This window comes from Apteryx rowi, unplaced genomic scaffold (assembly GCF_003343035.1).
Source record: "Apteryx rowi isolate R43461 unplaced genomic scaffold, aptRow1 scaffold_370, whole genome shotgun sequence".
NCBI classification, from domain to species: domain Eukaryota; kingdom Metazoa; phylum Chordata; class Aves; order Apterygiformes; family Apterygidae; genus Apteryx; species Apteryx rowi.
In genome coordinates, this window is record NW_020450197.1 from 885,795 (window position 1) to 901,526 (window position 15,732).

Consider the following 15,732-nt stretch of genomic DNA (forward strand, 5'->3'; position numbering starts at 1 on the left):
CGGGCAGCGGCGGCCGCCGGGCGCGGCGACACGCATAGCGGCAGCGCGGGCAGCGGGCTGCGGCCTCGACGTGCCTCTTCCCCCTCGCTCTCCTCCCGGCGCTGGCACAAATGGAGGGGATGTGCTTTTAATGACAGCGTGATCTTTCCGCCACCTATAGCAAACAGATGGGGAGGAGGGGGCAGAGGGAGCGGGGAGCGCGGGCAGCCTCCTCCCGGGGGTGCGGAGATGCGCCCTCGCCTCTCCCCTCCCGTCGGGGGCTGCCGCCGCCCTGCCCGCAGCCCGAAACCTGCCAGCCCCCGGGCGGCCCCGGCCCCGGGTTTGCACTGGGTGCCCCGAGCTGGGCTGTCTGCCCCCGGGCAGTCACAGCGACGGATCGGTCGATGCACAACTTCTGGCTGGAAATCCGATCCCGCAAGTGCGGCGATTGCGTGTAAATGGTCTGGCAGAAAGGGGACTGAGGAGGGGAACAATCTTCCAAATTTGGCCTTGTGGTTAGTGAAGTATTTTGGGTTGGGGGGGTTAGAAAAGCTATGAACCCAACTGGGAAGTCTCTTTGTGGTCCATCCTATTTTCACGCTGAATTTGGTACACAGTGTTTCAGGAGAGCAGATGCACCTGTGCTGGTTTTTGGCATTTTGGGGGACTGTGCTATGTGCGGGGAAGGGGCCTCTCGACACAACCGGCGCTTTGCCTCCTCTGCTGCGTGCATTACTGGTTTCTCTGGGACTCAGTCCTGCTTAGCTGGATCTGATGAAAGCCCATTGGAAACTTCCTGAGGACTTCCAGGTGCTTCGGGTGAGGCCCTGCCCCACACGGGAGGGAGACCGTGGTCCATTTGCGAGTCTGTGCCCGCAGCCTGAGGTCTCCTGTCTGTTCCTGCACACGGCATGGGCTGAGCTTCCCCGCTCCGACAGTGGGAACAGGCTCTGCTCATTAAAGAGCATTTCAAGCAGCTCTGTTCATAGCCCACAGGAACATGGGATTTTAATTTACCCACTTGCTTCAGAGCTCAAAAATCCACTGCCGCAATCAGGAGAGTTGCAGCTTTGATTAAAAATCCTAAAGGCAAGTCTCATGTATTTTGCTTTCCCCCCTTCTACAAGCACAAAGAAGACTGGGTGCATAAAATAATGATGAGTGAGAGTTCAAAGCTATCCCAGAAAGCTGGCCTGAGAGGACATTTTCTAATGCAATTCCAGCCCTTTACCATTCTTTTTCTTTGTTGAGTGAGCGCCAACACAACAGACATAATCTAGCAAGGCAGGGCTCTTTTCTTTCTGAAAACATTAGTCAGTATGCCTTAGAAGTCAGCTTGTCCAATCTAAAAGAAATACAGTAATTAAATAAATACTTTGAATTGGGTCTGGAACAGAGCTTTCCTCTGTTATCAAGACAAGGGGCCTGGTGGGGGGAAGACATCTCCTCGCCTCTGACTTTTGTCAGATTCCCAAGCTGTCTGACACCAGGAAGTATTATTATTTCCAGGGCAGTTTTTTCAAGTGCTGGAGAACCAGAAAAAAAAAACATGCAAAGAATAGACAGCTCTTCCCTTTCATCACCTTTCAGAGACGACTGCATCGTATCATTTACTCAGCTAGCAATCAGGCATCTCTGTGCTTTTACACCGATGCTCATTATTAGCAGGTTGAAAAGTACCTCTGGTCAGCACTGGCATTAGCAAAAGTGGTATTTCACATCTATATCACAGGCAATTAAAGTGCTTTCCAAGGAGGAACTGAAATTTGGAATATCCCTTTGAGACGCGTCCCCTACACATTTTATCTGTACAGAAGCACTGTCATGTCAACACTGTCCCAACATGGAGAAAGTGACAGTTTTCCTCTTTTTCAAAAGGCAGAAATGGAGGAGGAGGGCAAAAGAAACCGAGAAGCCAAACACTGGAGACAGAACAAATGAACTGCTTAAGTTTCCATGCAGTCTGTCAGAAAGTTTGACTTTTTCAATAAAATTTTATATTTTAATGTAAAAAGGCCTTTTGCCATCTTAAAAAAAAATCAAATGAAATGTCCCAACTAGCTCCTTGCTCTGACTCTTACTACTTTGCTCTGACAGAAATACTACAGAGAGGAGAAGACCATTCTCTACGGTCAGTGAAATTATGAGTGATTTACGTATCATACAGAAACATAATAAGCAGTAACATTTATGAATCACTGCTTAACTGATAGCAAAGTCTCATCTTGGTCCACAAGACATCATGAGAATGTTTTTGTAGGAATCCTAAGCAAACAGTTGTAAATTTGCCCAAATTTCCCATTGATAGTGGAACTCCTGGTATAAAATGCAGCTTTCATCAGGGCAGTGCCCTTGGGATGGTATCAGAACCAAATATACCAATTTGTTCAGCGCCTTATATCTCCTTTGGAGGCTTGTGTCAGTGAAATTGTTTTAGCATAATGACACCATTTCCTACTGGAAAGAGGCCCTCAGATTTCACATGGAAAAGTACATTGAGAAATAGCTAACATGGTAGATTAGCTGCATGAGCATTGTATTACAGAAGTAAAGGCACTGAAATACAATTTGGCTGTTTGTCTCCTTTAAACTGCTAGAGATTTAATATTCCAAGAAGGATACTTTTTTTCCCTAAAATGTTTCAACTTCTTTTTTTAAGCATATTCCTAAAGATTTTATGCAGGGGGAAAAAAAAGAACCTTAATGGCTTCTTTCTCTTTTTCTGACACTTAGAAAAGTCTTTTTGTAATCCATTAAGCTTCTTTTTGATACACAGAGGAAGGTCTAAGAAAAGGGGTCTTTGCCAGTAACATCCATGCTATCCATTTCACACAGCCCATTACTGCTAGCAGGCATTCATCATGAGAACAGCAGGACTGCAGCCGTAGCATCCTGTGACACACATGTTCTCAGGAAATGGGATAAAAAGGGAGACTCAACACGCTCCCAGAAATTAGGGTTTGTTGAAAGGTTTTTAGTGAAATGCCATTACTAAATGTCACTGAAAGAACGAAGGGAAGGAAGAAATGATAGGAACTGCAAAAGAAAGGGTGACATTCTCCTAGTCAGAGACAGGAGGCGAGCATCCTTCATCCCAAAGTCACTAGTACAGCTCGTGTCCTAAGTGCTGTTAGTGTTTTACCCCCCACTATTCTTTACAGAAATCCCAGTGTTTAGTGATTGCAGTGACAGCTGCTAAGGGCTCAGTRGTTTTAAAATTCAGGACATTATTTTTACACATGGACCTGGGCAGCACACATTTGTGCTCTAACAGCTTGATTTCCTCCTCAGTTACACATACACTTGCATTAGAGTTACTCCCAATACTCTCTGGTAATAAATAAAAGGAGAATGAGGGCTTAAAAATAAAGAGTTATTCTACATTAGTTGGAGCTCTCTGAAATACTTTGTCTAGCTATAGGTCTGGCAGCTGATGTGAGTGAAGCTGGGCAATTTGGCCATTGGTGTCTTCTGAGGCTGAGCACAAACCCTGAACCAGATCTCCGGTCAGCAGCAGTGTAGCCACGGCTGTGGAGATGCACCCCAGGTAACTGGTCCTGCCGAGGACCATTAATTTTTGTCACTAATGTGACAGCATCAACCAGAGCTGGCATGAGCATCCTGCTGCTGCTGCTGGACTCCAGGCATACAACCCTGCTCAGGTCCAGGTGCCGCCACAGACCTAACACGGACGCTTCAGTACAGGTTATAAGACAGAGACAGGCAAGGCTGGACATCAGCTACTGTCAGGTAAGAAAAATCTACTTCTTCGAGTGCATCCACTTCTGTATTTCTGTGTTTCACAACACTCGGTACAGAACGGGTAGTGGCTGTCGTACAGAAATCTGCTGCAGACTGCAGGGGACTGAGCCTGCAGGATGGAGCCAGAAATTTAAGTGGGGAATGGCAACCTGCAACATGGTCAGAACAAGCTCTGAAAGCCCTCATTTGAACAGAAACGGTGATTCTTTGCTCTCTTGGGAGATGCTCTTGAGAAGGGTTTTGGTGTCTTGCAGTTAAATGCTGGGGTCCTGCACCATCCAAGGCTTGCAATGTTCTTCAGTAAGAATTTGGGCATGATAAAGGCATTTGACAGGTGTTTTAATTTAGATGTAAGCTTGGGGCTACCTTAGATAGGAATGTGGGGTGTGTCCCGAGAGCTATTTTAGCTGTCTGGAGTGTGGCATGTAAAGCTGCTGCCACCGGAATTTGTATCTGCCCAGTTCTCTTAGTGGCTGCAATTTTTTATGAAAGCAGAAAAGATTTTGCCAGTTGCATGGGGTTTGAATGGGGACCAGTGGCATATCCTGTCATATTTATGTCTTGAACTATACAGTGATTTTTTTCATGCTGAGGGAAGAAACTGAGAAAAGGGTTTTGGATTTAGGTGACAGTGGATGGGAAAAGACGGAGTGACTTTCAGTAGGAGATTTAGATGCAGAGAAGGATACCAGATGGACACTGGCAGAAAAAATACAAAATCAAGAGTTTTTTTAAAGAGAGCCAGAAGGCCAGGATAATAGATATCTCTGAGACATCAAGATAGAAATAATGTTATTTACTCTGACTTTCAAAAAGTTTTCTCTCAGCAGTATGTTAATACTGTAAGCTTATCTGGTAGATACACTCCCAAAGTGGAATAAAATGATCTGAGTGGCAGAGAAACATCATTTCTCTATGACTGGCATAACGGGTATGAAGGAAACTGAGTTGATATTATAAGATAATCTCTTGGATAATCTTTCTTGGGAAACTGAGTCTGGTATCAAGGCAGCAGATCCTGGAATATGAATGTCTGAGAGCATCAGCTCCAGTATCAGTACCACAAGCTCTCAGAGTCCCTGCAGGAGGCAGGTGCTATCACGACCTTGCAGTGTTTTGTGGCTCACAGTCCTTTACAGTCTTCTTTGGGACTTAATGAGAGATGATGCCTCAAATTGCCACCTGGAGCGTTCTTAGAGCTTGAAGTTGAATTATTGTAAGAGATATACCAAAAGCATAAATTCTGTGGCCAAAAGCCCTCTGGCATAGCAAGGATGATCACATTCTGGTATTCAGTATACTCATGGTGCTTTTATAATGCAAAGAGCCAGCCCTTGAGTCAGTGGTAGGAGTGTGACAGAGGCTTTCCAATCAATGCAGGGCTCCAGCGTGTAAGCCTTCCTGTAACTCCGCAGTCTGGGTGCCTGATGGCAGGCTGCTTGTCCTAGGCACACAGACTTCGATTGGGAAGGCTAGAAGGAAGGGTGCTGTTTCGCACAGTTGACTAACATCTTTCCACCAGATTAGCAATGAATGAACATCCTGGGGAGTCCGCAGAGGCATGTCTGCTCTGTGTCTGCTTTGCACATTGATTTTAGTCAGTCCTGCATGCAGGGTAAATGCAGTCTAGCGTGTGATATGTGTGTGATGGAAGTGCCGGAGGCCATATGTCTGAGTACACTTAAACAAATCCTATAGTACATGTTTGCAGCATTCAAACAATGTACATTTGAAGTAGAGTGATGAGGCTGGACATGGTTTTGAGCCAGTCCATGGCAACACGAGGCACATAGATCTATTTGAGCAAAGCCTAATCTGTAAAATTTCAAACTTTCCAGTTTTGTTAGTTCTTGCTATATAAGCATCATAGGTATATAAGCATTGTCAAGCTAATAAAAGGGGCCAAGACTACATTAAGAAATTCTTCCAATAAAAATATGACTAAAAATAGGAGACGTGTGATGAGATGATGGTGGAGATATGGTCTTTGTTTTTGGCAAAAATGTGTAGGAAGCTATTTGAGCATGCATTGCTATTGCTATTTGAGCAGGCATGTATATACATGCATTTTGGCATGTATATACACCTTTATACACTTTTGGAGTACATGTTTTTCAAAGAACTGCCAGCAAAAGTGGGATATAATAACATGCTTTGGAGCATGATGGTAGGGTGCAAGATCTTCAGTCCCTTGATTTGTTGAAAATCTCTCTAAAGAGGTGCTATGTGGTGAAGCAAACAACCTATCATTAAGGTAGGTAAACACCGAAGAGCATATGCTCCTCTTCAGCAGTTGCATCATGGATCCTCCTGTCCTGAGGCTAAAGTAGAAGGACACACAATCTTTCAAACTGAATACCAAGGGGGAGCCTGTTGACCTGAGATAGGAACCAGAGATCATGCTGGCAGGCTATTTCTGCACCTTACTATATGTAGGTGAAAACACTGCTGTATCCCYGAGAGTTACCATGCTTTTATCTCCTAATACTGCTTCGTTCTAATTTTCCTGAGGATAGCTTGCTTTCTGTGCAATGTTGAAAAAGCAAGAAGGTACCTGAAGCTTTAGCTGTTTCTACTTGCCCAAATTTTATACTCGCAACTTGCTGGGAAGCAAACACTTGATCCCTGTGTGACCACTGGGCCTGATAGGCATGCTGGACAACTACCACTGAGATTAAACAGGGGAACAGTTAAATGACCCTCAGATTAAACAAGGGAGCAATGGAAAGACCCTTTGTTTAGCAATAATTGATTAGGTGGAAACTGCTGCCCAAAGGCAGGATGCAAGCTGAACTGGAACAACGGCCTTGGGATTTTGAGGAGGAAAACGCCTCCTCTTGTTTGAGCCTTCTGTGGTCAGGAAACCAGGCATTGCTACTTTCCTTGTAAATAAACAAGGCCATGTCAAAGAAGGAACTGACCCCATCGCCTTTTAAGAGAAACAACCTGTGAGGCCCCAGATATTGGCTAACCTTTCAGGCAAAAATGAGTGATAACATTTTGGAGCATTGCCTCAGGGGCAGAAAAGTCTAAGATGGGCCAGAAATCACATAGCTGCATATAAAACAGTTCTGCATGCTGCTGCTGCTGCTGCTGCTGCTGCTGCTTGTTTTTCTGCCCTTGTTTGGCCAAATGAGGTATTTTCAATAAAGATGGAAATAATTTTCCACTGTAGGTGACAAGATCAGTCTTGCGCTGCAAGCTACTTGATGACAGATGACCTCTCAAGATGAATGACATATCGTGCAACCCCCCTTTTAGTATTTTCTATGCTTACTTGCTCTCTTCTCCAAATTATATTGCAGCCACACTTTCTACTCCAGACACCTGGGCAGATTAATAGTATACTTGAGAAGAGAGTCTTTCTCTCTAGTTTGCGAATGTCAGAGAAGCAATGAATATTAATATTTTCTGTGCAACAAAGTAAGCAGGTCATTAATTCTGTTGAAATAGCGCATAGGAACTTTTTTGTAGGGAGCAGACCTGGAGTGGGTCACCCAGCCCTCCCCTCTACAGAAGGATTAATTTAGTTGTTCTTAAACCTGTCTTAATTGATGGCTGTCACGTATAACCTTGAATAAATGCACAGAAAGCAATTTTGCAGCCTCCCTTGGCAACTTGCTCCATTGCATAACTCTTATTTTCATAATTTTCTCCATATCTAACCCAAATCCCATTACTTCTCTTCTTACTGATAGATGGTGTCCCAGTCCCAATTTCCTTGCTAGCATCCTTACAGGGCTGTGGAGGCAATTAATGTATTTCCACTCCATCTTCTTTGTTCTGGATTGTTTTGGAGTCTCTCTAGAATAACTTCTCTTTATAATTTTCCAAAGCCTTAGTCCTTTTTGTTACTCTCTAAAATGTCTCCAGTTTGCTGTTGTCTTTAAAAGAAAGGTATTCAAAACAAAATTTCACACACTGGCTGAACTGAAGGCACTACCAAAGAAGCACACAATCCACTTATTAAATATAATGTTGTATTCTGTTGCTTTCTTTCATGACCATTTACAGTGTTGACTCAAATTCATTTGATCCCAATATTCAGTTTTATTTTTTCTGTACTTCCCAGCCAGCTCTCTAATGACTTTTTCTACGAGTCCTCCCTAGACACCTTGGGTGACAGGATGGACCCCCCAGAACTCAAGGTGAAATTCCCAGTGACTCCTGGGGCTGCGACTCTGCTCTTTATTTTACAGATATCTGTTTTTCAATACACAGCAAAAACCCAAGTGCTCATAATATTTTTGACTTAAAAATACAGCAAGGACAAACAATGGATCATATTTAAGCAAGAAGAGATAGTCTTAGTACAAATAGAGAATTCCTTTTGATTCTCACCTCACTTCAATACAAAATGGACTGCAAACACAGGTTTGAGAGAGATCAGGCCTTATGGATGAGATTCCTTATCCAGTTATGTCAGTTAATCCTAAAGTAATTGAACCAGCTTTACTGGAACTACATCACTTTGGGGAGGGAAGCACAGKCTGGATGTGTTCATCATTGCAGTTCACTGGGGTTATTGGAACAATTTTTCTCTTATGATTTTTTCCTGCTTGAACTACTTTGTCTCTGAAAGTCCCAGTTATGGACTAGGGCATAGTCCCATTGTGCTCAAAGGTTAGTAAAACACCACAAGGAGGAATGAGAGAGAGTAGAGAGGACTGGAGAAGGGCATGCAAGCAGAAAACAGGAGTGCCACGGCAGAGCATGACTGTCTGGGAAGAAATGATGTAGATGATCCTCAACGGGTGAAATTTCTTGGCTAAGATCTAATACCTGCTAGAGTTTCCCATCAGCAAAAAAACAATCATGCAGGCCTTTCTTCTCGAAAGAAAATTGTGCCATAATTAATGCTGAGGAAATGTCTTGTTTAGCTATCTCTTGCATTAGCTGATTTTGAACCTTATCTCTTGATTTTGAGCTGTCATTATTGAATTGTAACTCTCTGTCAGGACATGTGTAAGCCTTCTTGGCACTGGGACATCACTGCATTTACTCAGCACTTTCTCTCCCATACAAGGAACGCTTTCGCTCCTCCAGCTTCGACAATGACTATTTCTAGTGTCGTTTCAGCAGAGCTTCCTCCCTGTCTTCCTCTCTTTCTTCTTATTGGAAATTAATTGCTAAAACTGAGGAGTTGTTGTGGGATAATTCCAGGAACTTGGTGGTTTTTTGCAGCTACCACGTTACTGTAGATTTGTTACTGCCACTTGTATTTCCCCAAAGGCAAARCCCTTATCCTGACAACTGTGTCCACATGAGCAGATCCACCTGGGCTTCAGAGGGGTTTGACCAAGGCACAAGAGCTTCCCTGACAAGTCCATTTACCAGCCTGGTTTTTAATGGGCAAGCGAGACCCCAAGTGCCAAACGTTTTATCTCCTCCCCCTGTCCCTCCTCCTGACAAACTGTTGATCAGTAAATATTGGCTTGCTCAGAGGTTTCCTATGGCTGCAAAGTCAGTGAGGCTACACTTTCAGTTCAAACACCAAGCAGGAACATGTGAGGACTRTGCAAATGAGTACGCTATTGGTAACAAATGTGAATATCGGCAGCATTGCTTTTTTGAGCATAGAGCCTATAAAAAGGGGATGCCTAAGGGATATTTTTGTATYCATTGTTTTGATGACAGTGAACAGYAATTACTGCAATGTTAAATAATTAACACATAAAAGATTTAAAACTGAGTTACTATTGTATTTCTTTGTGGGCAATTTATTCTATAAACAGATTTAATTTGAGCAAATGAAAGCTAAATTTGCACTGTTGTACTATTGCGTTAATGGGTGTGCGTTGGGTCACCGTAATTATAAAGGTCTGTTGCCTGCCCTTGCTTTTTCTGGCAGCTTGCAAAATAGGTTTCCACCTGCTGTCACATCTGGAAGTAACTGCTGTCCCTAATGATCACATCATTAAGCAGAGGACCAAGCTGCTGCTGCGGAGGAGGTGTGAGATAATGCTACATACCAAACACATGATGGGTTTACACTTCAAAATTTGTCCCTTTTACCCTTTGCCTGCAGCTGCTGAAGCAGGTTCCTGCGCGGCCTGTGCACRGTCACCAGCTGGAGGCTTCCCGTGGCCGAGGTGGCACTTGGGGCCCGTGCCGCCCGTCCCCTCACCCCTTCTAATTTCGGTGTATCCTTCCTGATGCTACTAAAGGATTTTTCCTGCGGTTGGGGCATCCGAGTGGTTAATTTAAGAGCTGCTCCTTTTCTGACGCCTGGTGAGAGAGCAAGGGCATCGCTGGAGGGGGCGCGAGGCTGGCAGCCAGGTCCGCTGCCCCATGGTGGGGGCACACGGGGGCTGCTGCCTCCATTTGGGCTTGAGCTGGAGAATGGTAGTAGGAAAAGGTTTACATCAAAATCAAAAAGTTGGTATCAAAGAACAAAAAGTGAGAGCTGGAAGGGTTGTGGCTATTTCTCTTCACTAAGGAAGCCAAACACTCAAAACGTTAAAGAAATTTGAAAACAATTAAATAAATAGCATTTGGGCTGAGTTTATTTATACTCATGTTTCCAGTGAAAATTTTTAATTTCCCTTTGAAATGCGAATAGATCAATTCATTTTACATTTTGTTAGCATTTTTATGGAAGCCCCACTTTGCCTCACCAGAAAACCAAACCCAAGCCAAGGTATACTCCTGAAATGCAAGAAAAAATTGCTTTATTCCTGCTGTAAATGAAAAGACCCAATTGAGCAGGATAATAATCATTGCTTTTTAGATCAGAATTATGCTGCTAAGATTTCCATATTTCCTGCTAAGCCTAGGTTTGTGAATGCTGATGAAAAATTTTTGCCTTACAACTATGATCAGTTCACAGATTTCTTAGAAAGCTAGTGACACAGAAGAAGAAAGCCAGGAAGTGCACTAGTCTGATACTCCACCACTCAATTTGATAGGGATTTTGCAATTTGACTACCTCAGGGTCTTGCTCCTGTATAGTACTAAGTTGGATCTGTGAAAGGCTGGACTTTACTATTAATAAAAAAAAAATTACCTGTATGTTTTCATTCTGTACCCATTATCTGAGTGCATTAAGTGTGCTATATTCTAAGCTGAGTTAAACACAGATGCCAGGAATTAAGAAAACTGTGGTTATTATTGTTTTCTTTAAAAAAACCCTGTAAAGTTATCACAAAAAATGTGGCTGCAAGGAGAGAGATTTTTTGTTTAAGTTTGCCTGGAAGATGTTTTAAATCAGGAGAATGAAAACTCTAAAGCAATCTGACACATAGCATGAAAGAGAAAAGTCTGCTGTTACGTTACAGTCCTGTTCCTTTATAACTGGCCTTCGTCCYAGGGGAAGCTCATAACATGCTCAGTGTTTTCCAGGCATCTGCCTGCGCTTAGCATGATGGGTGCTCAGTTTTCATCTCTCTACTATACTTTAGTGGCATGGAATTTCTTGTCTCTTTTTTAGGTGAATTATACTATTATTGTTTTGAGACATATAAAAAAATAGGTTACTTTTCATTATAGCATAATGTTCTGAATTATTCGGTGATTCATATGGCAGCACACTGTGTTTAGTGCTAATGTGAATACCTGGGCAATTGCAGGCACTTTATCTTTGATTTCTTCACTGTACTGTGCTGCCAAAAAACGCTCATTTAAAAATAAAAAAAAAGGAAAATAATATAGTTCCAAACCTATTATTCTAAAATAGACATTTGTGTTGGTAAATCTACTTTATTAGCAATCTGGACAGGAGGAAGAGTGCCCGATGGTGTGGCAGCCGGCTGAGCAGGGGAATTTGGAGGCCCACCGTACTCACCAGCGCTGTTGCAGCAACGCTACTGGGGAGCAGGGCCGGTGGTGCTGCTGCGGGGCTCTGCGCCAGCCGGCATGGACACCAACGGGGCGGCCGGGCCGGGCGGCAGATCCTGCCTCGGTACATGGCATGCGGTGCTGAATGCTGCCGGGGGGCAGAGGGGTTGCTCTACTGAGCCTCTGACCTTGCCCACTTCCCCGGCTGATCACACTACGCGCTTTCGCAGGCTTCGCAAACCCTCGGCAGTTTTTGAGTTGGAAGAATTCAGGGTCAAATGATATATTTTAATTCACCTGCTGTGAGAGTCCCTTTCACCCTTGCGGTTTCTGTGCTGTGCTGATGGTCTTTCAGCCGAACGGGGGCTTTACCTTTCCAGCAAGTCCGGACGGTTTCTGCTGGGCCGGCTACTGCTGCCTGCATGGTGCGTTACCCAGCCTCATCAAGTTTTTGCCAAGGGATGCCTGTGGTTGCTTTCACCATCTGCACCTTTAACAGAAATCTCCCAAGGAAAGATGCTGTGGATAACGTCTTAGTAAATACATCATGCTCCCAGAGCCTCCTCCGTGCAGAAAAAGGTATGTCACGCAAGCAAACCCCRGGCTGGCCCACAGGCCCCCCTGTATCTGCTGCTTTGCTGGGGAGCCAGCACGACAAACAGCTCAGTCTTTGCTCAACTTTCCAACAGGCATAAAAGCATAATTACTATTTCTGCTTTTACAGCACACACAGAATCTAGCTGTCTTCAGATGGAAAAATAAAATTTGAATCCTCTCCTCTGGCATCACTCTCATGAGCAGGTAAAAACAATGGAAAACTTTTAACAAATGACTTTGGCCTTCCTAATTCTTTTCCTCCCGGCTTACTTTTCTGAGCGTAGTTTAGGAGGAGAACCCAGAGAGACACACTGTYGCCCCTTATTAAGAAGCACAGAGTGGAAAATTCGCAAATGGATATGCAATGTAATCGGTTTGCTTTACATAAAGAAAGTTAAAATCTATTTTGTCCACACAGGAAGCGTGCAAACTGCATTCACCCTCAGCTCCCCCATTGCGCCGGGCCTGGGCTGGCAGCTGCTTAGACAGTCGTTGCAAAGATGGTCTCCCTTCCCGGCGCTTCTCAGTACTTTCCACCTGCAGTACAAGTCACCCCGGGGGGGGGGGGGTGGGGGTGGTGGTTCACATATTTTGGGGGCTCAGATCCAATGGGCACTGGAAACAAGGCCAAAGCTGAGTTATCAGCTCCTATTGAACACACTTGTTTGGTGTGCAGACTGGAGGCTGCACTGTGATTTTGGTTTATCCCTGGCCTTTCATTAATTGCTGCATCTCTGGTGTTGCCAAGGCTCGTTGTCAGCTTGGGGATCTGGAAAGGATGTTTTTCCCCATTGCAAATTAGCTTATTCCCCCTCCATCTGGAAAAGGATGGGTCATTTTGAGGATTAAGTTACACTTGTCACAATTTTGGCATGTGCCACAGTGTTTGGAAAACCTAAAAAGGTGCCTGATTGAGGTGCCTGCGTCCTTGTGGACTCCAAGGGCATTAACACGAGGCTGACTGATGAGCAAGGGATGGGAGCAAGGCCGTGCAGTGTGCAGCCAGCCTTCTACCTCTTGTTTGCAGCCCTGCAGGACCAGCTTGGGGCTGCCCATTGCCGTTACAGGGCCGTCCTGGCTCTGCAGAGTGGCAGGAGCCACCCTGAGTGCACCTCACCCGCAGCCTTGTAGTGCACTGTGGCGTTGAGAACAGCCCCAAAATCTGCTTTCTGGGGAGTCTGAGAGTGCCGGTATTCATTCATATGTTTGTAGCCGCTGTCTTCAACTTTATAATTCTCTCAGGGTTCCTTTCTTCCCATCTTTCTTTTAATGTAGTTTATCAGAGAAGTTACAGGGGTGGTATCATTCTCATATATAGGATGTAAAGAGCAAAACTGTTTTTGTTTTTTTTTTTGAGAAAACAATAAACCTTTTCTTCTTTATTTCAAAAGATGTTGAAAGGCTGATTGTTATCTAGCTACTTCTGTAAACTATTTCCAGGTTCTTCTTCATTTTTTCTTATTTTCCTTTCAAATCCTCATTTACCTGCAAGTATTCCCCTTTCCACCCACATTTCACTTTGCATTTCTTTATCAGTTTTGCCTCTACCCCCTTAAGTTCCTCTCATTCTCTCTGCTCATCTCCACTTTCTGTCCCTTGCTTTTTGCTCTTTGCAGACCCTTTTTTTCCATTCCTTGCTTTTGCCCCTCCATTGACTTCCCTATGCAGTTCCTACTCCCTTCCCGCAGCTCCAGCCTCACGGCTTTTTTTGCAGACCTGCTCCTTGGCGTATTTGGTTTCCCTTTCCCACTTGTGTCATCCCATGCCTCACCCAGCTGGGCCCAGTCACTGCGCGAGGGCTGAGCTGGCTGCGTGCTGCGGGGCCTCCGCGCCGTGTTCTCAGCACGGTGCTGGGTTACTGGYGGCGGCGCAGTTTCAAGTTGCTGCAGCTGTGGTGCTGCTGGGGGCTGGCGGTGCCAGGTGCCACCCACAAAGCCCTCGCAGCTGTCACAGCAGCCACCGCAGCCTGCTCGCCCCGCTCTCAGGCATCTTAACATTACCCACAGGCATCAAGTTAGTGCCTTGGTGCACCGAGCAATACGGTTTTTCCCTTACTCGGCCACCTAGGGTGCTAGAAATCACCAGCCCTATGTTAGTCAGGCTTCAGAGTTGCTGACCATTCTAAAATATCCTCATTTTAGCCTGTTTTTTGGAAAGGAAAACGTTAATGTGATCATCTCTATATGCATGATTTTGCCTGCCCCTCTTCCCAGTTGATTTCTAAACTTGCCGGACATTTGCAACTTACTTAACRGGGGGGGAACAGGTCTCAAAGATAAAAAACCCTGTAACTTTAATGGACAAGGCAGATGTGCAGAAAGGAAGCAAGAAATCCCCCACAGTGGGGAAAGCAACGCTGCGCACTCTACTATTATTAGCTACCCAAGAACTTCCACAGAGGGGAGAAGAAGGGAAGAAGAAAGAGAGGCCTTAAGAGTGCCTCCACAGCAGGAAAAGCTGTGTTTAGTGCTGGTACATGATTAGACGAGAGCCACTTAGAGGCTTTGACAGGGAGACCCACATCCATCCAAAAGGAGGCTGTGTTCATTGTCCTGCTTGTGAAGCTGCTCGTTCTAAGCGAGAACTGTCCTCTTCATTTCTTCCCATTATTCACAGTTCATAGTGTCTAAATGATGCAGCGTAGCCTTCGAGAATGATTCAAGGATTGTTGTTGTCATGGTGAAGCTGTGTTACAGGTGGGGCTGTGGGACTCTGGTCAAAATCCTGTGGTGGGCTGTATGCTCTGTAAGCACAAGGCGATGGGATAGGTACTACCTCTATACACAAGACCAGGATGGTAGGAAAAGCTGAAGCACGGGAGGCAAACTACCTATGCATGGCAAAGGTGTCCTTAGTCCTCCTTGGGCATCCACTGCATTTAAGTCTTAGTATAAACCCTTGCATGGTTTGCATAATTCAGATGAGCCCTGTACTTTTGCTATTGCGATCCTCGCAGGAAATGCTCCACAGGGGTATCTGCCGCAAGAAGATGGGTTGGCTCAGGAAGGAGGAGAAGCACCTGATGCTGCCTTTAGAATAACTCCTTTCCCTGTTGGCCTCAGCCCTGGCATCTTGGAAGAGCTTCGGTGCTCACAGCAAGGGTCCTCCAGACCCTGCTGGCTGCCTCTGCAGCCCAGAGCGTTAACCTGGTACAGCTCCCAAACCTGACAGTCACGGGGGAGGACAGAGCAGAGGGCTGCCCAAATGTATATATTTTTTCTATTGAATATGTTTTGGTCTTCTCATATCTACTTTATGCCAGTGTGTGTATGCATGTTTATGTAYAGGCCTATTTTGTGTCAATCTGGGTCCTCAGATTTAAGGAAACAACAGTTTTTTTGTCAGTGTCGGCCTTAGAGAAAGAACAAGGGCCAAGGAGAGCTCGGAGACACTGGCTTCCTTTGCTGATTTGCTGGAGAAGCTCCAGGGCATGGAGGCATATCCTTCCCCCCACTCCTCCCTCCCCTTTACCTCCACTCCTTGGCCCATGCTAGTAAGTGGGGACCTTTCGATACAAAGGCCCCACATAAACCTTCTCCTTCAGAAAATGGCACACAGGAACAGCAATGTGACATTGGAAGTGCAGCTTCACAGCTCTCCTCGAGCTGGGAACCTTTC